We start from the raw sequence: 25,506 nt of genomic DNA, 5'->3' as shown, positions 1-25,506 counted from the left end.
AATTGTGTGTTCCCCAAGTTCAAGCCAAAACAGAACTAAAGATTCAAACCAAGGTTTAAGCATTTAGAACTATGAACTGGGCACGGAGCCATTCTTGGGACTGGGCTTTGTAGTAGAATTCACCCCTAGAATGGTCATTAAATTAAGGAAACTCCTTATTCTGACACCTAATGTCAAAAAGAGGAAGGACAAAACACCATCCAGGGCTCCTGTGAGAAATGGAGCACAAAATTTTAAGTGAGCAACTGGGGGTGGCTGGAAGAGGAGATAAGCAGATCATTAACATTTGCTAATCTAACTGAAATCCAAAAATGAGAACTATTTTTTCCTTCCATAGGACTTTAAAAACTGCTCTAAACAATAGTGAAAATCCCCTAAATATAAGTTTCCTAAATGAGCTACATAATGTTCCCTGCCATAATCACCACTGCAACAAGAAAATTGCCCAAATCGTTTTTGAGCTGGATTTGTCAGTCATGCTGTTCTGTGCTCCGAGTAACAATGTTCTGTGCGATTAATATCAAAACTTCCAAGGCAGCTCTGAGTTCTGATGTTCTGTGTGCTTCAGCCACTGTGAAGCCATACTAGACTGCAATATAGGGCACTGATGGGAAGAAGAGAGGAAGAAATTGGGATGGGGGGAGTAGTAAAAAGGAAAAAAGTTTTGCAGCCAAACAGAGGCCAGGAATAGTAAGATAATTAGGGTGTATTTTTTCACAAGATTACAGCAGCTTGAATTGTTACCCCCATTTTATGTTTAATTACAGTTTTTACTGCACTCATAAGAAATACAGCTGCTGAAACAATCCAAGCCAAGAACAATTCATTTCTCCTCCTTTTTCAGAAACTTTCATCTCAGCTATTATACACTCTTTCTTACACAAAGATGGAACAAAGCACTATTGCACTCTTGTTTATGTTAGGGTCTTGGATGCCATCGTTATTCTCAATCTGCATGAAAATGCTAGCATAAGAGATGAATGAGGGAGACAAAAGGGCATAAAGAGAAAAGAATTCTTTTTCTCTGCATCTTGCTGTGCCTCTGCATTGCAAAATTACTGCTTACATCAATAAAACACACATCAGGCAATAATGAATGTATAGAGACATCACAGAGGGAAAAATCAGAACACCAATACATATAAACATCAGTCTCCTACATATGCTTAATTTTTTACACCGTATGCTGAGACTTCTGAAGAGACATTCATGTGGAAATGCAGGGATGGGAGGGGAAGGAGTACATACAATGCCATTCCTAAGAAGCATTCCAATCTGCTAAATACTGATTACCATCAAAACTTAAAGCACAACTTATTTAGCACAACACAAAACTGCAGGTATTTAATATCTGTGACCAGATCAAAAATTAAGCCTATTCACTGCCAAGCAGCATATGGGAACAAACAAGAGTCCATTGAACAGGCTGTATGCATCTATCACATCGTATTTTCAGGCTTTGATCTACAACCCTGGCCCACACAGATAGTCATTCTGAAATAAGTAATATTTATATTAATAACAGTTAGTCGATTGAGCCAGTCACACATTTTTCCTGGTAGGAAAACTGATTACAAAACCAGTCACTTGCGTTCAGAGTGTGCAAGTGAGACCACATTCAGGAATTCTGGGGATATTATTGGAGAGGGAAAAAGTGAACTCCCCTTTATATTGAAAGTTAAAGTTCAGCTTAGAAGACACATTAATGAACTACTTCTTACAACTAATTTAATTTCTCATCATTGACTTGAGTCTTGTCTGCAGATGTCTTCTCACAGTGCTTCCCCCTAGCCTTGGCTATCACCTCAAAAAGGAGTACAAAGCTATTTTTCTACAGAAAAGTGCCACTGAAACACTCCCAGCAGCTGGAGAACCTGGCAGGAATTTTACCCCTGGTACCTTCATAGCAGCTGTCTTATCTGAAGGGACAATAATTCCATTTAATCCTGATTTGGCAACAGCAAGCTTTTTACAAAATTAAGCTCTCATGAAATGTCCTAAGTTCCATACATTTAAGAAAAAAGAAAGGAGAAAAAAAAAAAGAAAGAAAGAAAGAAACACTGAGCAAACAAGGCAAACTCAAACTTCCCACTAGGACTGAGGAAACTGGCACAGCAAAACATGTAAGTGCAAAAAAAAAGGGGGAAGTTGAATGAAAAATCAGCATTCACTATTAGTAGAATGCAGAACAGAGCACTAACTAAAGAAAAGGAAAAGGTGCTCAGTTCTTCCTTCAAGGTCAGCCATTCATGGAGGGAACTAGTCAAAGTATTCTAACAAACAATAAACTTAGCATAGACTAGGCAGTGTGGGAGTTAAGGAAAAAAAATACTTAAAGACTTTATGACAACTTCACATGTCTATCACCATAAAAAATTAGTACATCCAAGGAAAAATTGCTCAGTAAGTAATATTTAGGTATGCAAAAACAAAGTTCACTTTGATCAAACAGGCCTTCTTAAGAAATGTTCAGCAGCAATCAGTTTTAACTGTTCCCCTGAACATGAGTTGAAGCCTTCTGATGAGAATTAGCCATATGCCTGAGTCTTGATGTTTTACCTTTGAAAGGCCTAGGCAACTGACTAAATTTTTGTTGTGGTTTGGGCCCAACATGACAACAAAGAAACATAGAATCGTAGAATCATAGAATCTTAGGGGTTGGAAGGGACCTCGAAAGATCATCTAGTCCAACCCCCCCTGCTAGAGCAGGGTCACCTAGAGCACATCACACAAGAACGCATCCAGGTGGGTTTTGAATGTCTCCAGTGAAGGAGACTCCACAACCTCCCTGGGCAGCCTGTTCCAGTGCTCTGTCACTCTCACAGTAAAAAAATTTTTTCGTATATTCACCTTGAACCGCCTGTGCTCCAATTTCCACCCATTACCCCTTGTCCTATCACTGGTCATCACTGAGAAAAGCCTAACTCCATCTCCCTGACACTCACCCCTTATGTATTTGTAAACATTAATGAGGTCACCCCTCAGTCTCCTTTTCTCCAAGCTAAAGAGACCCAGCTCCCTCAGTCTCTCCTCATAAGGGAGATGTTCTACTCCCTTAATCATCTTTGTAGCTCTGCGCTGGACTCTCTCAAGCAGATCCCTGTCCTTCTTGAACTGAGGGGCCCAGAACTGGACACAATACTCCAGATGCGGCCTCACCAATGCAGAATAAAGAGGTAGGAGAACCTCTCTTGACCTACTAACCACACCCTTTCTAATGCACCCCAGGATGCCGTTGGCCTTCTTGGCCACAAGGGCACATTGCTGGCTCATGGTCATCCTCCTGTCTACCAGGATTCCCAGGTCCCTTTCTCCTACACTGCTCTCCAGCAGGTCAGCCCCCAAGTGTATCCCACCTGCCACCATCAGGCCAGGTGTCTCATATATCAGCCCATGATCAAAAAAACCAAAACCCTGTCTTTGGCACCAGTCTCTTAGCCATTCGTTGACCTGTAACCTCTTCCTATTTACCTCCCCACCCATTCTTGCAGAAGGAATGGAGGCAAACACTACTTGCGCTCCAGACCCCCTAACTAGCCGTCCCAGGGCCCTGAAGTCTCTCTTCATTGCCCTTACGTTTCGTGTAATGATTTCGTCACTGCCAACCTGAAAAATCAGCAGTGGGTAGTAACTGGAGGACTCTACAAGATTAGGGAGTTTCCTTTTAACATCCCTAATCCGAGCCCCAGGGAGGCAACAGACCTCCTTGTGGGATGGGTCCGGTCGACAGATGGGCCCTTCTGTTCCCCTCAGAAGGGAGTCGCCCACCACAATTACTCTCCTTTCCTTCTTGATTGAAGAAGTCCTAAGGACTTGGGGTGACTGACGAGTCCTAGTTGCTTCATTAGATAAGTCTACTCCTTCAACTTCATTTTCCTGTCCCTGAATTTCTAAGGCCTCATATCTATTGTTCAAGGGCAATTGGGAGGGCGGAAGAGGTTGGGAGGATTTTTTCTTGCCTCTACGAGGTCGGACCTCCTTCCATTCCTTCATATCTCTTAAGTCCTCTGCTTCTGTCTGGTGACAGGAGGGGAGGGGATCCGTCGCTTTCTCAACCTCCTCAACCTCTTGCATCTGCCCCTGCCTCAGGGTACAACTCCACCAATCTATTTCTCTCTCACATTCTCTAATGGTCCGTAGTCTTTCAACCTCCTCTGTCAGTTCAACCACCTGCCTGAGGAGATCGTTTACTTGTTCACACCGCACACATGTGTTCTCACTGTCTCCCTCCGATACCAGTACCAGGCTCAGGCATTCACTGCAGCCAGAGACCTGCACGGCTGCGTGCCTGCTTGGGAGCTCTGTCTGAGTCCCCACATTCTTCTTCACTATGGTTTTCGGGCACGTTGCGACCATGATCTATCTAGCTACTAGTTTGCCTGTCTTGCTATGAGAAGGCACCCACTGCTCCCTGCCTGCCCTCGCACCTGCCCTCGCGCCTGTCCTCGTGTCTCCCCTCTGGAAGCTAGCTGCCGCTCTCTGCTCTGCGCTGCCGCGTGCTCAGAGGAGGCTGCCAAACAGCTCCACAGCTGCTCACTCACCTCCCCCCGACCCACCCACCCACGCACACACATGCACACTCTGGGGTGAGGAAGACAAAGATCAACTAGAAGCTCATGGGTTGAGACAGAGGACAAGGAGCGTACTTCACAGATTAAGGTCCTTGGCAAAACAGACTCAACTTGGGGAAAAAGTAATAATTTACTTTCACACTAATCAAACACACACAGGACACACACAACACAAAAAGCAGGGCTTGCGTATGTTACCCCCACCCCTCCCTTCTTCCCGGGCCCAAATCACTTTGTTCCCAGTTTCTCTCCCTCCTTGCCCCCAGCAGCACAGGGGGACAGGAGATGGGGTTTAGAGTCAGTTCACAGGCGGGTGGTTCCTGCTGCTCCTTCCTCCTCAGGAAGAAGGATTCCTTACAGTCCTTCCCTGCTTCCCCAAGAGGTCCCTCCCATGGGATAGAGTCCTCCATGAACCTCTCCTTCATGAGTCCATCCCACGAGGTCTGGAGCAAGCTGCTCCAGTGTGGGCTTCTCATAGAGTCATGGGCTGCTTCAGGAACAAACTCCTCTGATGCCGGGGTTTTCCAAAGCTGCATAATCGGAGTCCACTGGTAGCAAATCCACTAGCCACAAAATCCAAGTCCACTGGCCAAGTTTACCCCTCCTGGCGCTTTCAGGGAAAGTTCCACCACGTTCCTCCATGAGTGCAGGGGGACAGCTGCCATCTCACCATGGGTTGCAGGGAAACTTCTGCTGGGGCACCTTCTTCCCCTTCCTCCTCACCAACCACCAGCACTGCTCTCCTTTCCCAGCACTGTTCTCCTCCTCCCTTCTCTACTAGCTCTGCTCAGATGTCATAGCTGTTCTTTCATTTGTCAGTCGCTGAGGTGCATCTGTTGTCCCTCTAATGGCTCTCTGGCTGGTTTTGGAGCAGGGGGAGCTTCTCAGCTTCTTACTGGAGCCATTCCTGTGGCTCTTCCCCCACTACCAAAAAAACCCGCAAACCAAATCAGAACAATTTTCCAAAGTCTCAGATTATTAAGAAAGGGGCAAAAGACCTGGTGATCTTAGTGTTCTTATTCTTCAGAGGATTGCTTGACTACTGTTGATAATGGAAATCTTAAGATAAAGAGACTCTATCTCAAAGCGTGTTCTGCAGAATAAAAAAGAGAAAGAAAAACTTTTCCCTGCCCCTTACCTAATGGCATCTGCATTTCCAGCCCTTGGCATCCATCTCTGCTTTTCTCACATCTCCCTTAGCATATGTAGGCACACCTTCAAATAATGGAGTTTATAAACCAGCAGTCTCATTCCTAATCCCACCTGGCTGTGATATGGTTTGCAGAAGATAACATTTGCAATAGCATTGTGTTGTAAGTCCCTTATCTTTCAAAGGCTGTCAAAGCCAAATGGCAGAAAAACATTAAAGAGGAAGAAAGCTCAAGTGGTACTGATAAAAAAAGTTCTGAAGAAGAAAGCATAACTAATGGAGCCTTCACAGCAAGCCTAGTTCAGCCCTTCAGAGAGTTGCACCATCTCTGCTGCACAGTCTGGTAGCAAATCAGAGTGGTCCTCTGGGCATAAAATTTGCCTTTGCCTCTGTGATAATACCTCTGATCTTCCTGTTTATCATTTCAGATTTTATCTTGTCTCAGTACATTTGATTAATTTTGCATTTCTGGAGGAAACATAGCAACAGGCAGGATACAGCCTCTGAGTGAGTGAGGCAATGGCGAATTTACTCAGCTGAACAACAGAACACAGGACCCTCACTGCTGCAGCAATCTCCATCGGAGGGATAAGCAAGCATCCCCCTCCATGCCCCAGGAAGCCTGTGTACCTGGGATACGGCATGAAAAAGACATAAACCTGACCGAAGAAATACTCAAAAATTACGAAAATAGCAAGCTTCCCTTCTTCAGCATTATGTTTATCCTTGCCGGTGAATATGTTATTTTTAGCTTACATTGTTATACCTCGAAACTTCAAGCCTGGTTAAAAATCTTGATCATGACCACTTATGTAAGTAGGTCTCCTGGGCCCACTGATTCCCAAGAACTGACCATGCCTACCTATCTCAAATATTTTATAATTTAGAATCACTGATATCAAAACAATACATCTTTCAAAATACACTTATCAAAACAGGTTAAGTGATAATTTATCACCTTATCCACCTTATCACAAGTAAATTAGCAAAAAATGCCAAATTATTTTTTACTCTATTCAGTCTTTACATTTGATTTACAGATAGAGATTTCTCTTGGTACCTCACCATTCAATTTCAGCTTCTCAGACATTACCGGAAGCTGTTAAGCTTGAACGCTTGCTCCTGTGCTTAAGCTTTCTGCAGACTCATAACATCCAAACTTTTCTCAGAGGAAATACCATTACATTCTATGTCCCATAAGAATTTTTTAAACCAGTATGAGTACTATTAAGGCAATGAGAAAATCAAGCTTCCCACTATTCATTAACCTTGAACAGATCTAAATTCCTTTAATTGTTTTAAACTTGGAGGAAGATGGAATATAACTCTATAAATATCTGGGAAGACTTTTCAACAGGCTTTCATTTATACTCACACAAAGCTACTGATTAATTTTTCAGCAGGGACACAGAGTACATTCAAAAGGCCCAAGGAAAAGTTAATTCTCTCACAACTCCTAAACTGTACTTGAGCAAAAGGAGTCACAGCTCTCCCCTTCCTTTACATTCTCAAACTAAGCCTGGAGCAAAACACCCTCCTTGCTCAATTGTGGAAGTCCTGCCCTTTATGTATCAGAAGCAGCTCTTACACATCTCCAGACTCTGGGGAAAGCCACCATAGGTAAACCAGCTGAATAATACATAGCTATAAAACAAGTGTGTTGCTTTTCTCCCTCCCTGAGGCTCACTTCCAAAAGTCCAATGAAGTAGATAGCAGAGATCAGAGTGAAAGCCAACAAACCTCTTCCCAGACACCCCGCTCTTTCCAGTCAGACATCACCAACCGCCATCCTTGTCTTTGTGCCACAGCAATCCTTGACTAGACACAGCAGTGAGCAGGGCAAAGAAGGTGTTCTGAGATTCAGTCTGTCTTGACCCCTCCAATTTTTCCTGTAGCAGAGATGGTCGACTTTTCTTCTTGGCCAAAACCATATTCCACCAGGGCTTGATAAAAAGTTAGGGCAGCTAAAACTGGAAGCAGTGTCTCTTTAAGCATTGGCAAGAAGGATGGCACAAAGCTGTTGGAATAGGAAGTAGAAATTAATTTGCTAGAAATCTATTTGCATTCGGTGCTTCTAGAATGAAAAGAAGAATAGTGGGAACGTGTCCTGGAAAACAGGGAGTAACAGGCTCCTTTCCTACTGCTGTTGCTAAGTCTCATGTGTCCTGGGAGTCTGCTCAAAAGAAGAAAATGTAATTAAGGGACAAAAGTGGGGTTTGAATTTCCCTCCTTCAGTATGAAAAAGGCATTTTTTAGAATTGATGATACCTTTCAGAAGATTTAAGTTGGTTTGCACTGGTAGCACAGTGAAAAACAAGAAAGACCAGTTTGGGATTACTAGTTAATTATGCAACCCAGATAACCTTGGGTATAACAATTATTTTTGTTATTGGCTTTATGGTGATTTTTATGTATAAAGCTTTTCATCTTCATGAGGAAATATCAGTTGTCACATACCCTATGCATCCTTGTAGCTGGGAGCAGTAACGAAGAGGCACCAAGAAGAAGTATCACTTCCGTAGGAGGAGAGTGCTAACTTGCATTAGATGTCCTTGGCCATTTGGCCACTAACTTAGCCAAAGAGTATGTCTGTATTAGAAAGCTAGAGATAAACTGTTTGTCTTCATGTGGTATGAGGCTTATAAATGAAGGGGGAGGTTTTGGAGGGTGATGAAAAGATTAAAAAATACAGTCTGGGAGAAGGCTTTTCTCCTCCTCAAAACCAAAAGGATAAAATTAAACAAACAAACAAACACAACAACAAAAATTAACAACCCAAGACAGAAACATGCTCTAACTCAATTCAGTTATGTTAGTTTTGTTAATTTACTCACAAATCAGAAATCACACCTAAAGCACAGCTGAAGTAGGCTTTGTAGAGGAATTGTTTTTGTATGTTACATTAGCTCTTCCACATATTATTTTAAAAATAAAAACTATTTTTTAAACCAACACTCACTACTCACTACTGGGCTTTTAGCAAGTACTGAAAGGCCATGTAAACAATACTATTCACACCAACATTAGACTTCCACTCCTGAGAGCCAAGGGAACTGTGATTGTTTCACTAGTCATTCATTTTCAAAACAGCAAATCTCCTGTCTTCCCTCTTCAACATTCTGGCAGGATAATGGGTGACAGAAGGTCACAGCCTCTCCCACTTTGACCATCCTTTCTTCAGCATCACCAGTTTCTTCTTTCCAGCTTACAGTGGAAAGGACATGAGAAGTCTGCCAGCTGTAATTATTTCATCTAGACAACAGCTACTTTTGCTGATCTTCTGGGCAAGGCAAGATTGAGAAGAACAGCAAGGAGTCCTGAGGCAGCTCCTGCATACTCTTTATGTTTCAATCACCTAGCAAAGAGGTTCATTTTCTGTTCTTTGACAAGATCCTACTCTAACGGAACAGTTTTTCAGCACCGAATAACAATTTTTAAATACCATAGCTTCAAACGTGGGACAATCAATCAATTCAAAGCAAAATTAGGGATGCAAGTAAATGATCAGCATAGGAAAAAATGCTTTTCTCACAAAAATTCTGCCAGCTATACATTCAGTCATTTCAGCCTGTTGCAGGAGCAAAGGCTTTTCCTTCTATTCTTGCAACATGAGATCAGCCAATAGAAAGGTTAGGTTTAGCCTGTCCTTTGGAACAGCAGCACTGCTGTGCAAATTTCCATTGATAATAGTTGAAGAAATTCAGCTAAGTCTGTGGGGGTTGTACAGGTGCCATGAAAAGCAAACTCCAGTTACAGTAAGATTGTTCTACTCTTGATTCAAATAGCCCAGGTTGGCATTCAAAGCAAGGACTGAATTTAGCTTGCTGGTGGATAAAAAATTTCATTGTACCTGGTTTTTATGCAGTTTAGACTCTGCCCACAACTTTTAAAAGCAAAAGAGCAGTTAATGGAGGAACATACCATCAGGGAACCTATTTCTCTTCACATAGTCTAGGTTGGATTAGGCTTAAGCTTTCAAGAAATACATAAATTCTTGGCAAAATCAATTCTTAATTTCTTATCTCAAGTTGTACAGGCAATGGTCTCAGTTGGAGGAAACAGGAAAGAAAAGGTGCAAAAGATTAGTATGAAAGAAATATCTTTACCTTAGGCTGTTGGTTGAAGTCCAGCTTGAATCAGTACTTTAATATAAGACTTAAAGCATGAGTTGTACCTAACCCAGGTATGGAAAGTTTTGGGGTTGATTCTCTGCAAACTGTAGGTCAACCGCAAAGATAAGAGGAAAAAGAAAGGGGAAACTGACAACTATAAATGAGACAAAACAGCTGAGAGAAGATGGAGAGCATTAACAAAAGGGAACCAATTTCCCCAAAGCATTTCTGAAATAGTCTCTCCAGAAGCAATGGGATGGCTTCATTTTTCCTTCTACTCCTTGTCCCAGGCTTGTTCTCCTAGCTGCATGGAGGACACTAGGGAATAAGTCTGACATTTTTCCACCAGTATAAATCTAACAATTTTTAAACTGTGGTGGGTTCACCCTGTCTGGGTGCCAGGTGCCCTCCAAGCCATTTTATTAGTCCCCTCTTCAGCAGGAAAGAAGAGAGAAAAAAATAGCAAAAAGCTCATGGGCTGAGTAAAAAAGAAGTTTAATTTATCTTATGCTGCTGAAGATTTGATTCCAGGCAGACTGTAGGTGCCAAGGAAAGGCAGATTTAGAAGAAGAATTTGTAGTATCTTAATGCACCACATCTTCCAGGGAAGAAAGTCTTCCCTCTAGGTGACAGCATTACCACTCCAGTGTCACACACCTCTTTATGCTTGATCAAACCTAGTGATATTTACAGGATGGAAAAGAAATACCTGAGCAGCTCAGGGAAAGCTGCTGCCTTTATGTTAGTAGAAGCCAATTAGATACTGTGGGAACTGTTGTCTGCAAAAACTAACAGCATACCAAAATATGCACTAAAAGAAATAGTGTTGCACATGAAGTCACATCATCTCAGCACTCCTGGAGGCAGGAGCAACAGGGGAATAAATCATACAATTACAATAAAGACTCAACAGAATAAAATACAGATAACCAATGGGATGGCAGAATAGGGCACACAACAGCTGCAAGCTTCCCCTTAAACCTCTGTGGCTCTAATTACTCTGCACATTTCTGGAGAAGCAAGAAATGTTCTCCAAAAAGCAAAGCACTGCATCAGTATGAACTAAAGACTGTGAGCTGCCCTGTTAGGAGAAATAAGGACATTTTTCTATATCTGCCAGTTTTGTTTTGACCTTCACAAATGCCATCTCCCAGAAATCCCTGCTATAAAAAAACAAGTCACCTATAAGAAGTGTCACTTGATCACCACAAAGTTACTGCCCAACGAAAGAGTCGTAAGAAAGTGGCTTTCAGTTCACAGATAGGAGATTGTTAGGGTTTTAGTCAGTGCTCCACAAACCAACCCCGCCCCTCTCTGGTGCTAGTTTAACTATTAGAAAATGTAGCCCTGCACACGTACACACAAAACCGTATCATTTCCACATGCAGATTTAGCCTATTTGGAAGTTTCCTATTCCACAGCATAATGAGCACAGCAAGTCTGTAACAACCTGTCCCAGTTATGTGCATATTATAAAGAGTGTCCATTTTTCTTTGTGTCATTTGGAAAAGATCTGCAGCCTCTTGCTCAGACACAAGGGTTTCAGTCTTGGCAGGAATCTTAACACTCTCTCTGAGCACATTGCCTCTGTGCTGGCAGTGTGCAATCTCTCTGCACAGCCCTTTTTTCCCCACTGTTTGTCAGTACACGTGCTCCGGGCTTCCCGCTGCCATCTGGCAATCAGTGTGAGATCACAGCTCCTCATCCCACGGGGAAGGCACCACAAGACAAGGTCACAGATAAAACAGCATCAGAATATACAAACGTTTGCATAGTGGCACCACGCACTGCTTGGCTTTCCTGTGACCCATTTTTTACCCTTTTGTTGCAATTCAATTAGTGATTTTGCTACAGTAGATAAGCATTAAATACATTTTTCACAGTTGTTTACTGATACTACAAAACCATACAGCTCAGGAATTCTTGTAGGTCCTAGTCAGTTAATTTGTATTTAATCTTTGGCAGGTTATTTCAACTAGCATCAAAACTGAATTGCATGGAGTATTTTCCTTTATTCAGAAATAATATCACTGATCTCTCCTTATTGTTTCTTGAAAGTCTAACAAGAGCATTTCTGCTCTGTTTTTTTCCACTATCTGGAGAAAATTATACCTCTTTTAGCATTTGCGTTACCCCATTTCTTATATATCTCCAACATTTTACAGAGAATCAGAAGATCATTGAGCCTAGACAGGATCCCTGGGTATCATTTTGCATGGAAAGATGGGAACAATATGTGAGTAGCAACAAAACTGGTAAAATAATCCACAAAGGAGAGATTCAAGTATCCTTAATTTGCATCACTCTGACATAATCACTAGGGGGGAGGAAAATCTCAGTGTCATTTAGGCTGTCTGGAAATGACTAGGTCAAGAAGCAATCAAAACACCAGAAGGCTGGACCAAACATTTTAAGTTACCAAAGACAAATGCATACATTAATGTATTCTAGAAAAAAACCCAAAACTTCTCATCCAGCTTCTCCCATACTTCATCATAAACTATCTTTAATCAAAGCTAAAACAAACAAACAAACAAACAAACACCAATACACATTTTTTTTCTCACTGGTTCCAAACAGCCATTTTGTTGTTCTAAATGTGACTTTCTAATAAGCAATAACCCCATATGCTCATGTGATTGTTACAGAATGGCAGAGAGCATTCAAGTCTTTCCTTCCCATGCGCAGTACATTCAGATTTTTTCACGATATCCAAAGCTCTCGCCTAAGAGGGTTTTTTTTTCTCATAGTAATTTTCAGTGAATCTGTGCATCTTATGCCATAAACAAAATTGATCTGTCAACTTTTTATCTGGTGTAATGGAAAATTCAGATGAGAAAGCCAAGCCTTTTTAAACATGTCAAGCAACCTCTCTCCTAATGTTGAGTAGTCATGGAAGCTATTACTATACTGTATGGCTGAAATATTTTCTTGGTTGAATAGAGTCTTCTTACTAGTTTGTGGTCATATTCAATTCCTCATTCGCTGTCCCTCCAGGGATATCAGGCCTCTCATCAAGGTAAACATGTGGAGTTCAAACACTCTTTAGAATATGTATCTTTCCCTGTGCTCTTCATTAGGGCTTACTTATAAAAGACTTTATAAATATGTTGAGTCTCTGTAATCTCACAAAGGCAAATATTCATTCTCAGAGCTGGAACATTCCTCTCTCTTTATTTTTCATTTTTTGAAAGGTCTGACTCCAAACAAGCTCAGTAAAGATTATATAACCAAAGAGATACATATGAAATAAAGGCAGAAATGTAGTAGAAACTAAGATGTAAACCTAAGTAACTCCTTTGAGCTGTGAATACCTTCAGAGTCCTAAATAGGATACTGATTTCTTTGCTAGAAAGTGCATATATATCAAAACTTGAAAGAAACTAGGAAGAATCTGAGCTTGTTTCTCTGAACTATCCTCAGCACTGAGACTGCTCTTTCCATGCACATTAAATTCAGGTACTGCAGCATTATTAGTCCAACTGATCATCCACACAGGCACATAGGATATCAGTTGTGTGGTAGGACCTATGGTTGAAAACAGAAGTCTGAGAAAGGGAGAAGGAGAATGTTTTTGCCAGCTAATATCATCATATATATTCATCACTACTGCAGAGTTCGTCCTGTATATCATACAAGATAATAAAGCCAGAAGAACTCCCTGCAGCCAAGATCTGGCAACAGAAATTTATGCAGCGCCTCAAGAGTAATGGGGTGCAATTTACCTTGTATTTCCCTGGGAAAATAACCAAGATTTGCCCCATATATACTTTACAATGTTTAACATATTTTACTGCAAAATAGAATCTTGGTAAATATATTTCCCTTGTTGCAGTATTCTGTTAGATTTAACTTGAACCTTAATCAAACCTAAGACTGGAGCTGAAGAAGAGGCATAGCATTCTATTGCACAAGATCAAGTGTGTGTGCAATTGAGTTTGGTGCTTAGCCACTAGGGACAGATGTCAGGAATACCATAACTTAGCTTTCATTACTGTGCTGAAGCAGGTAGAAGGATTCTCTTGGTGAGAAGGGCAGTTGTAAAAACTAGGTCAAAGGAGCAAAGTGAGATAAGTGAGAATAAATCAGAAAAGAAATATGTTTAAAGACTGACAGTGTACAGGCCTGTAGCAACATTAAGCAACAAATACACCTAACACACCCCATGTTTTCAGTAGTGTTAGTTTCCCTCAGGCTAAAAGGCAACAGCTCTCACACATGTAAAAGCATTTAGCTGTCTAAATACATTCTCACACTCAAAGGCTGCTCAGAGCTCAGATAAAATACCTTATGAGATCCACTATAGGGCTCACAATCTTACCATTCACTGAGCACCAGAACTTGCCATAACCACACTGCACTTACGTTGCTCGTACTCAGATACTCTAAGTAATACACAGCACCCAGTCCCCACTTTAAGGAAAACAAATTTGCAGTTTTGCAAACCCAAATTAGATTTACTTACTTTTTGTAAGTGTCATTTTATCATTGCCAGTTTTTCATTTACCGTTACTCTGAGATATTTTATGCTTTTCTTGAGGAGCTGATTGTTGGAACAGAGAGATTATACAGAAGTCTTAATTTTCATGTCCTGGAGGAACATAAAGGGACTCATGCCACTGTAGTCACAGAGGAAACCTCGAAAGCTTTCACTGAGCACATCATCCTCAGATTACTAGAATAATTTTTATTTTTCTTTCATAATCATGGAGTTTTGTAAATCTGATGCACTGTTTTTTTCAAGATTTGGCAGTTCTCATAATATTTTTACTAGGCCACATAACACAGTTGTAGAAAGGCAAAGTGCTAAGCTGATTGTCCTACACATAGCCTCCACCTGGGCTTCTAAAGATGTTATAAATGCAAAAACTTACAGGTTCTCCCCTCCCTACATCTGCAGTATAAAAATACTGCAAACTAAACTGAAAAAAAAATAAATATTTAGTATAACCAATATACTGTATGCCCAAATACAGAATATATGGATTGTCTTCTAGCAGCTTTGTATTATTTTTGTATTATTCATTTTTTGCTTAAATTAATAGACAATGTTACTCAACCTATAGAAAATGTAGTGTTGTGTTAGTTTCATTCCATAAGAAAGCACAGAACGTGTGAGTTTCCATTTCGTTTCAGAATATAATCAAGCAATTAAGAAATACAAAGAACAAAGGTAGGGAAAAGGGGAATAGATATCTTTGCTTTCATAGGTATTTTAAAAATTAAAATAAATGAATGTAAAATGCACAATAACACCTGCACTATGTCAGTTGCTGCTGAAGAAAAGTGGAAACTGTAGTTAGTCACGTTCATTGTCAACACTGCTTAAAAAAAAATTACGAGGAAGAAATAACATCTGCAAAAGTGTTTGTTCTCTACAGTGAGAAATTATCCATCAGTTTACTAAAAACAACAAACCCACCCCAGTGCATATGCATCTTTGAATAAATTTATCTCTAAACTAGAAGAGTCTCTTTGTTAGTTATCTTCCATGAACACAAAAAATCACCTGTGAACTCCATGGATGTAAGTTTACGTGCCAGACCAAGAGTCATTCACTGTGGATCCCAGTGCCAATTAAAATTGCAGTCCTGGTAGCTACAAAACTACTGATGTAAGCATTAATTTGATCTGCTTACTGATATGAAACCCATTTTTACTTAACCGTGAGCATGGAAATATTGATTCGTTATGAGTCATGCTTTCACTGTGAAATCTGAAGTTATAGGTTTCAGCCTGGAACAAATTAAGATGTTAAATAGCAACAGCAGCTCTTCTGTGTCTAGAAAAAAAATATATATATAAAACCACCTTAGCCTATTACAAGGTGGGAATGGTATCTCAATATTATAATTATATAAAGAGTATTTTTATAGCATATTTTCACACCTACTAAATCTTCCTTATTATAAAACTTACTTAAGCCATTTCCAAACATAGAGCTAAATACGAAGAATTCATATCAACAACCTTTTCTGCTTTAATGATATGACAAGAGAGTTAAGCAATAACACCAGAAAATAACAAGGTAAAAATTACAATAGGTACAAAAAAATATTCTGTTGGTTTACATCACAAAGTTTGAATTTTCTACCATGTCCTTTCAAAAACTAGATATAGAATATATGAAGAATTGATAATCAGAAGGGGGGGGGGGGGGGGGGGGGGCTGGGAAATAAAAACAGAACAAGTTTCTGTGAATACAATGAAAATAGAACTAGGATACAGAGACTTTACATCACTACTGCATCCAGAAAACATAAGTAACAAAGTGTGAGAACACAATCTTCTAATAAGTGGTTAAATGAGAAATCAGTCAGTAGCAACACCTATTTCCTTACTTCTATACAACACATAAATGACCATTTATTGACGGTAGTGGCTACCACCTTGCTCAGGTATACTGCAGAATAAAGGCTGTGTGGATACAGAAGCTAGAACTGTGTTTTTACCCTAGAAGGAATCACTTATGTGCCAGGATTAAAACATGGTGCCAAGAAAAAACTCCAGTTTTTATTGCTTCTCTCTCTTTTTATCTGTGAGTTTTGTTTTTTCTGAGATTTTGGGGTATGGGGGTTTTGGGTTGTTTGGTTTGGGTGGCAGGAGGAGTTTACAACCTTGTGCTTCAAGATGCAAACCAAAGCAAAATGAATGAACGGAACTGAAAAATCTATCTGTTCATACTCCGTTACACCTGAAGCATCTTTCTTAGCATCCATTAATTTAGCATTCCAATTTTTAATAAACTCTCTCTTGACCTGTTTTAACATCTTTTTTCTCTTAGGAAACCATGAAGTTGCTGTACTGGATTGAGGATGAAATTAAGCCAACAAATGTTAAAAAGGGGGCTTGCATGTCATGCAGCTATACTACAGTCATTTTAATCCAACTAACTCAGGTTCCAGGAGCCACAGAAATGCAGACTCCAGCAGCAGATTTCTCCTGAAGACAGACATGCACCACAGCACTGGCATGAGCTCCAGAGTAAAAGGGGTGTCTGAGATTGTCATTATTCACAGAATAGCTGCCTTCAGGTCAGTCCTAAGGGTGCTTCAGCAGCTGCAAAAGATGTGTGGTCATCAGAAACAGTACTGAGAATCAGTGAAAAATTTGCCTTATCCCTTCCATGTCTACAGCTGAAAGAAAAAAGATAAAAACAAAGTCATATGCTAATATATTCCACTGAGGGCCCATGAGGGTGTATGCTCCAGATAGCCTATACTCATAGATGATACATTTGAAGGCACCCTGTTGAAAACACTTTTTAGTGCCCCTGAAAGTTACTGAAAATATTCCTGCTTCTGAATGGTTTCCAAGAATTCAGCCCTTTCTTCCTCAGCTCCTGGTATATGTCATGATGTAATATTATGACCAAAATATTTGAATCCAATGCTATTTCAGGAGACACCCCCTCACTAATGACATTACAACATCAAGTTCCTGTCCTCCCTTTAGAACAAAACAGCATCTCAGCCCAGAATAATCCAACCCTCTCCCCCTTTTCAACAGAGGCAGAAGCAATGAAATTTTAACATGTTGTGTTGCTCCTTAGAAGTCACCATCTATCCCTAATTACCACATTCTGTTCAAGCAAATAGAATACTAAACAAAAAAACCTTAAAAAAAATATCTGATAGTCACAGAAATTATGGAGAGTTAAAACATTGGTGGTTATGCAGGAGAGTCAAGACACTTACTGTTCTGATGACCAACAGCAAAGTAACATTTAATCGGTCTCTTTTAAATAAAAGTAATATTCTTGCAAATATAATCTTTCTGAATGACCCAAAATTTAGAGTTGAAACAGCTGGTCCTCATCCAAACAAAACCAAGGGCAATGAAAAACACAAGCACCTGATTTCTTAATTAATTTTATAATTTGACTTCGAAAAACATTCTTTTGGATAAGAATACTTTAATCCTTCTCGTTCCCTCTTCTGTTAAAATAGTTCTTCACAGATTTCTCTTTTTGTGGTGCATAAAATCATTCAGCCAGATACAATGAGATGACACCCCTGGCTGTAGCCGTAAACCAGAGTTTGATTTCAGTTCAGCTCTTCCCCAGAAAGAGAGACCATTCAGTGTAAGAATAGAAGGAGGAAAGACTCTAGTCAGGTTGTAAAATAGGCTATATAAAATTTATACTCTATCAGCTTCCACAAGGAAGCCCCATGAGCTGGAATTAAGTTGCAGGCAGAGTAGCACAGCGCACTGCAACAAAGTCAACAGCTATTTGCTGCCCAAATCTTTACCTGTTACCCATTAAATGCCTTGTGCTGTTTCCCTCTTTGCTTATCTGAAGTCATCTTATCTCCCTGATCAAAATTGATGCACACAGTAGACAACAAGGTCTCAATTTCCATGTCCCGAAAATCATGCTCTTTTTAACAAGTCATATGAAAGGAGCATCAGAGAGGTGGTCTATTTTTCTGTGGGTTTAGTTTGTTGGGGTTTTTTTTTTATCCTGATCTTTTCCATTAATTAGAAATGTCCTGAAATTATAAAACAACAGGGGGAAGAAATCTATAACCCTTACATTTAGATTTCAGAACCAGAGATAGAGTTGGGTATCATTTACATTTCCGCAGTGAACCCATACTAGAAGAGCAGCAATTTCAATTCTGTATGCTTGGCCAACCTTTAGTCAAACTTGCAGTTAGGAAGGAAAAATAGGAAGAAGAGGAAAGAGAAAAATGAACAGAAGTGTTCATTCCCAAGATGGAAACCATCACGTTTCATCTTCCTATCTGAATGCCATCTTAAAGTCTGCATACCAAAGTCTGTCCTGCTGAGTCTTTTGCTCCTCAAGGAATTGTGGAAGAATAGACACAAAAGACATAAACACATCAACGCTTATTTTCACACTCCCGGTGCTAGAGCAGCTGTTACAGAGATACAGGTAATATTTTGATGGAGAGAGATGTCTATAGAGTCAAGAAAAAGCCCAGAATGGTGTGCAAAGGGCTCAATAACATAGAAATTTAGCAAACTCTAGCTAGTATATGGTTCCTTAGAGATTATATGTAGCTGACAAAAGTTATACTGGCTTTATCTAATCTGAGCTAAAGCTAGAATCTGAGGATGAGCTGCTGGCTTTTTGGAAGGCCATTTTGTTGTTCCAGCAAAATTCAGATGCACCAGAAAGCATAGCCCAACACATGCAAAATGAAGAAAAAAAATCTTTAAAAACAGGAAAATTGAAATACAGCATTTGGAAGTTTTTGAAGTTTGTTTATATTCATGCATCTTATAGGCAAAAAAAAAAAACCAAAAAACGCAACATCTAAAAGTATTCTAAAGTATTTAAAGTATCTAAAGTATTTAAGAAATAATCAGGAAAATCCAGTAAAATGACTGATCTATGCTGTCTTTTGCTGCACTGCAATGAGAACTGCAATATTGAGATTTATTATTAAAATGTAATTCCAAATTTTGGACTTTACTATCTTCCAGAGAACAGTCAGAGCCCAGAGCATGGACTCAAGACTCTGGATGCAGTGCCCTGCATTTCCAACAACTTCTTGCATGACACTGTGCAGATCGCTTTATCTCTCCATGCTTTTTTAATCTATGAGAGTCTTTATTCCTTTCTCTTGCCATTTAACTATCATAGATCACCCCTGTTTTACAAGGACTGATCCTCACTTCAACAGGAAGCTCAACAATGTCTAAAACATTCTATTTTCAAAGTTTACACAATGTACATGGCTACAGTATCTAAACCAGCCACACGAAGTTACTAAAGATACCCACAAGCTTATTCTGATGTTACTCTGAACCAACCATAGAGCATGCAACTTCAATGTGCACAATATGAACACCAAGAAAAAAATGCCATGACTCAAGAAAAAGGTGGATAAACTCAGGCTTAGCACCATGTAAACACAGTATTGTAGTTAGACTGAAGTGCATACAATGGAGCAATCTCAGGCTGTCACCAGTCCCTGATGCTCATTTGTTGTGTTCAGCAATACCTTGGTCCCAAAAGCATATAAGCCTACAGAAAGCAGGGCTGGACGTCTGATGAATTGTCCCAGTTTTCTGAATCATCTTAGATCCTTGTCTGTATTGACATTTCTTGACAGTAGTGAATACAATAGTCTTCACCCCAAAGGAACAACAGGCTTAAAAGTCAATTATAGATTGAAACATATTCAGTCACGTATGACTGACTGAGAAGTCATGGAGCAAATACTGTTTTGAATCTCAAGTAGCTCTAACCAGAGAATCAAAGAATAAATCAAAGTCTGGGAGGGACCTTTAGTGGCCACCTAGTCCAATCCCCCCAGTAAAGGTATGTCTAAAGAGATCAGATTCCTCAGGACCTTGTCCAGGGTCAGGAACATGTCCAAGGATGGAGATTCCCTTACCTCTTGTGGCAATTTTTGTTTGACCATTCTCATAATGAAAAAGTTTTTCCTAGCACCCAATTAGAATTTCCTATGTTCCAGCTGGTGCACATTGTCTCTCGCCCTTTTTTTCCTGTTTTTGGGTGCCTGCAAGAGGAGTCTGACTCCATCTTATCAGTGTCCTGCAATATGGCAGTTATAGACAGCAATAACATCTCCCTCAGACTACTTCAGCTCCTTCAGCCTTTCTCATATGTCATGCGTCAGTTCAACCTTTACAAACTATCTGTGGCGTGGTTCACTTTTCCTTGTATATTCAGTCTTTCAGAGCTTTGTCAAGGGTGTCCATACTGGGGCAGCAAATAATATCTCTTAGCACTGAAAAATTCAAGCTTTTCTTACTCAAAACTGAAGCCCAGAGCTCCAAGAGGAAACTGCTCCTAATGCCATAAAGTGCTAAAATCAATTGCCAGTAACTTTTTTATTTTCTATTTAAAATTATAATAATAATAAAAAAATATAAATAAAGCAGCTCTTCCTAAACAGGATCAGAATTTTTAGAAAGGACATGTAATTTTTTTTTTTCTTTTTAAAATGAAAACTAGCATGACAGAAATTTTCCTTTCCAGCATGCAACAGAAAATAAATATTCACAAAAATGGCTGATTTTTTTTACCCTTGATCAATCCACCTTGAAAGACGTTCTACACTACTTACCTTTGGGAATGAGTGCATGATGGCCTTGGATATTGGCACATTTGTCACGCAGACTTCTCTGCACCCATGGACCCATGCCCAGTTTTAAATTGTCTAGCATCCCAATTACAAGGGTACCAAGTACAGCAATCAAGGAGATTTGACTATGCAATTTAATGATTTAAAGCTGGGCTTGTTTCCATGACTGTAGTTAGTTTCCGTAAGTCCTGTGTCATGAGGTAAAGTCTGGATACAGAACCATTTTCTCAGGGACATTTTTTAAACCACTATTTCATGTTTTATTGCTAATGCCACATACTAAATCAGTCACAATTAACCCTCCAAAAGCCCTCTCCAAGCATCGACTGAAAGCAAGTTTTATGTTCTCATTAATTCATAAAGCAATAATGAATTATTTTATCTATATTTCCCTCCGGTATCACCAAAGTGCTCGTGTGGCCGAGATAGTAGGTTATGCTATGGGGTTTTTTGGGGGGTTGTTTTGTGGAGTTTTGTGGCTTGTGTTTGTTTGTGTTTGGTTTTTTTTGTTTTCTTTTTGCTGTTTGTTTTTTTTTTTTTTTATGGTTGGACTCGGTGATGTCACTATTCTGTGATTCTGTGATTCTGTAAATGAGCAACTTCCTACCTGCATAATTATCTTCCAATACACTCTTTCCCCAAACAAATAATTATAAGATCTCCACCTCTTCCTTGCAAACATGGAGTATCCCACGTCCTACTCCATTCCCCTGCATTCTTTCAAGACTCATTCTACAATCCAAATCTGAATTATATCTCCTGTGAATAGAGGCAAGGGCAAAACCTGGCAGCACAATTTTACTAAGCAGAGTCTCAAAGGAGGCTGGCTGGAGAAAACTCTCCTTTGACTAAGAGAGACCTATATGGAGAAATGAGAATGAAAAGCTGTCATATCAGGCCATGGGAAAAGATCTTTTTTACTTTTCAGTACAAGTGGATTTGGCAGCCTTCTCATATGCTGAGTTAAGGGTTAGAAAATGCCATAAGGATCAGCAAAGTTTTTTTTATAACAAGGTAATGAAGTAAAATTCACACTTTGATTCTCATCCAGCCCTACAGTGCATGATCTATTGGTCTAGATGCTCTAGAGATGTATTAACAACCTTGCAGAGACTGTATCACCTCTTCTGAAAAGCTGCAGGGTTTGCAATCTCTGTGTGGGAAATCTTGCTCAAAATTAGGTATCTGCAAGGATCTGGTGAATTAAGTAACAGCTATTCTGCAGGCATTTGCAAGTCCACTCCATGTCAAAGTATTTCTTCTGCTTGAAAATAAATGACAGGAAACAATTTGGAGCCACAGCAGTACAGGGTAAGGATGGACACATGTTCAAGCCCAACCTGAATGAGGAGTTAAAAACAGTTTCTGATGTAATTGTGCACAGGCATTGGTATCTGTGACTGGTACAGGATAGTCCCAAATGGCATTAATTCAAAAGACAAAAATTCTGTAGCATTTCCAGACATATTGCTGCTATGCCTACAGCTCAGACACTCCCAGGAACATCACTTAGATCCTTGCTGTCCAGCAGCAGCTGACTTGGTACTTCACATCCTCTTGCCTTCTATGCATTTTACTCCTCTGAGCAGACAAGAAGCCGAAGCAGGTGCACCACTGTCAGTTCTGGTGCTAGCACCTGCGCAGAAGTATCCATCAGGGCATATCAGCTGTTCTCTCTTTCTTCAGGCAGGGTGTCAGGGTCATGGCCTCCCACACCAATGACATGACATTGTTTTGACTGCTGAAGGAAAACAGGGTTGAAAGAGGGATCTTGTTTTTCAGTTCCATTTCTTGTTTTGCACCATATGACAAAGACGAATTGTGACATTGCAATGTCATTGTTTCCTGCATATAATCTGAAGCAGATTTTTAAGTAATATTCTGGAGGAAGGAGAAACCATAGAAATTGTCACAGACCTGAAACAACATTCAGAAAAGAAAAAGCCAAGACTTCTGTTTTCTTTAGACAGCTGATTCACAGCATCTCATACTACTTCTCTGCATTTTGTGGTAAACTGCTAGACTTAGCAATACCTCATCTCTCTGCTTGCAGTTGCCCCTTCTTTTGCCATCTCTTTCATGTGGAATGACAAATTTTAATCCGCCCACTATAGTTCTAGGAAAAGGGAGACAGTTTCTCCTGCACTTAACATTTCCAACAGGTAAAAGGAGTAATTGTGAAGCTTTGAATGTGTGTCTTCGGTGAACAGCACTAGCACTACGTGCAGAGTGAAGAGAGAACCATTAATGAGAAAAAAAGGAAGTAGGAGACCTGGAACAAGTGTGGTCCCAGTTTCATTTCCTGAAGTCCTCAATTGTAGTATCATCACAATTTGCAACAGAAGGGACATCAAGGCACCTTTGTCTAAGACATGTTCTTGTCAGCAGCTCTAGTTTTAAGAGCAATAGAACTGACAAAGCCAAGGTTCCCACGGATGTGTGCCACATGCATGAACTTTCCTTATGTGTAAAAGCAAAAGCCCTAGTCAATGCTTTCTCCATGATTGAAGCATTTTTAAATGCTGACTGCATGTGGCTTTTCCTCCTCAAATGCTTAATTAGGGTCAAGACCACATTCTCTGTTGGGTGTCTTCTCTACACAAGTATCTTTCTATCGGGTCTCTACTTCTACTCTATACAAACACAGCTGGCTTCAAATTTTCACAACACAAACAACAGATAGGAAGAGAAAGATGCCTAAAAAGCGAAATATGTCTGCATAAAGTCCATTTCCCCATGAAACCAGTGTCAAAAAAATTAAAAGAAAAAAGCTTTTGTGCAGACTACAGACACTCCCAACTTCAAATTGGTCAATAATTAATGAGTTCCACAAAAATCTCTTTCAGACATTCCTATGTATTATATTCATTTTACAGGTGGGAAACTGAGGCAGGAAATATCTTCCCAAGGCCAGATAATACCATTTACTGTCATGGATAAAAGGTGGAAATTGCTTGCTCCAAACCTGTTGTAAAATAGTTACCATGAGTTTTTCTCTAGTTTTCTGCCAACACCACTCCAGGCTACAAAGCTCTAACCATTGCAGATGACCCTTAAGGTCAAAACTAATCAAAATCACTTGGCATTTTCACATACCTGGAAGATTTTACCTTGATTTCCAGGATGTTGCATCTTCTGTTAGATCTGATGAGCATAAGATGGCAGATAAGAACAGGGTTTACAGAAGAAAATATTCTGGAACTGTTTTCAGAGATGTTGTTCTACTCCTATTACAGGGTCATCTAAAAAGTTGCTTCCAATACAAGTATATTCTCTCAAGCTTTGCATTTTCTCTAGATTTCACTGACTTCCTTAATATTTATTTTTTTTTAATCTCTTTTCCCTCCACATCTGTCTCTTAGTTTCTCTTTCCCTGTATTAGTGATCTGATGCTGCAGGCCACATTCATTGCTTGCCACCAGCACTCACGTGCAGGTATGTCCTCCTGGCCAGTCATGGGACAGCACAGTAGTGACTCTCAAGTAGAAAACTCCAGGCCTACCAAAAGCTCTGGGGTTGACTCCAAGGCCCATTTTCTTGCTCTTTGGAAAGGATTTGAACTTCTTTTGTCTGCCCAGCAGCCTACAGGTGAACTGGAGCTGAGGTCTCATACCTGCTGTGTGGCAGCTAAAAGTAACCTAAAAGACGAGATAGATCCCAGAAAGGCTTTGTTCCTTGATAGTTGTTTTTTGCAATCTGAGCTCAAGCCAGAAATTAAGACAACACACTGTTGCACTGCAAAGTGGCCAGCAAAGAATGTCTGCTTTATGATCTAAGAAATAAATTGGCATGTGTACATAGCTCAAAAGCTGACTTCTTATTCTGAAGACTTTAGCACATGGGATTTTTTCCCTAGGTGTTACTTATCAGTAAAAACTACATAGGAATCACCACAAAAACTGTACCTAAGCCAAAATGTCATCTTGTTTCATCTTTGTCAAGAAAAAACATTTGCCAACAAACCAAATCGTGATGTTTCTACAAGGCACAGATCTGTTTAACAGGCACAGCCCCACCTGAAAAAACCTAGCCAGCTCCCTCAGCCTCCCATCGTACATCCACTAACCATCTTCATGGTCACCTGCCAGATTCTTTCCAATTTGATGGATTACTTGAGGGCCCAGTATTGGACAATCTATTCTAGATACAGACTCACAAGCACTAAACAGAAGAGAATAACCACTTCCTTTGGCTTGCTGGCTATATTCTAAAAAGATGTTATCTGCCTTTACTTTCAACCCACAAGAAGTTTAAACTGGTATTTCAAAATTTGCTGGTCTCACAAAATCACAGAATTACCTTGGTTGGAGAAGATCTTCAAGATCATTGAGTCCAACCGTTTCTAACACTGACAAGTCCTTAAATAAATCATATCCCTAAGCAGTACATCTATACAACTCTTAAATTCTTCCAGGGGTGGTGACTCCACTACTTCCCTGGGCAGCCTGTTCCAATGCCTGATAACCCTTTCGGTGAAGACGTTCTTCCTAGCATCCAATCTAAACCTCCCCTGGCACAACTTGAGGACATTACGTCTTTTCGTGTCACTTGTAACTTTATTGAACAGACTGATCCCCATCTTTCCCCAT

Source organism: Apus apus, chromosome 3 (assembly GCF_020740795.1).
Source record: "Apus apus isolate bApuApu2 chromosome 3, bApuApu2.pri.cur, whole genome shotgun sequence".
Taxonomy (NCBI): Eukaryota; Metazoa; Chordata; class Aves; order Apodiformes; family Apodidae; genus Apus; species Apus apus.
The sequence above is the reverse complement of the archived record's forward strand: the minus strand, read 5'-3'. Positions refer to the sequence as shown.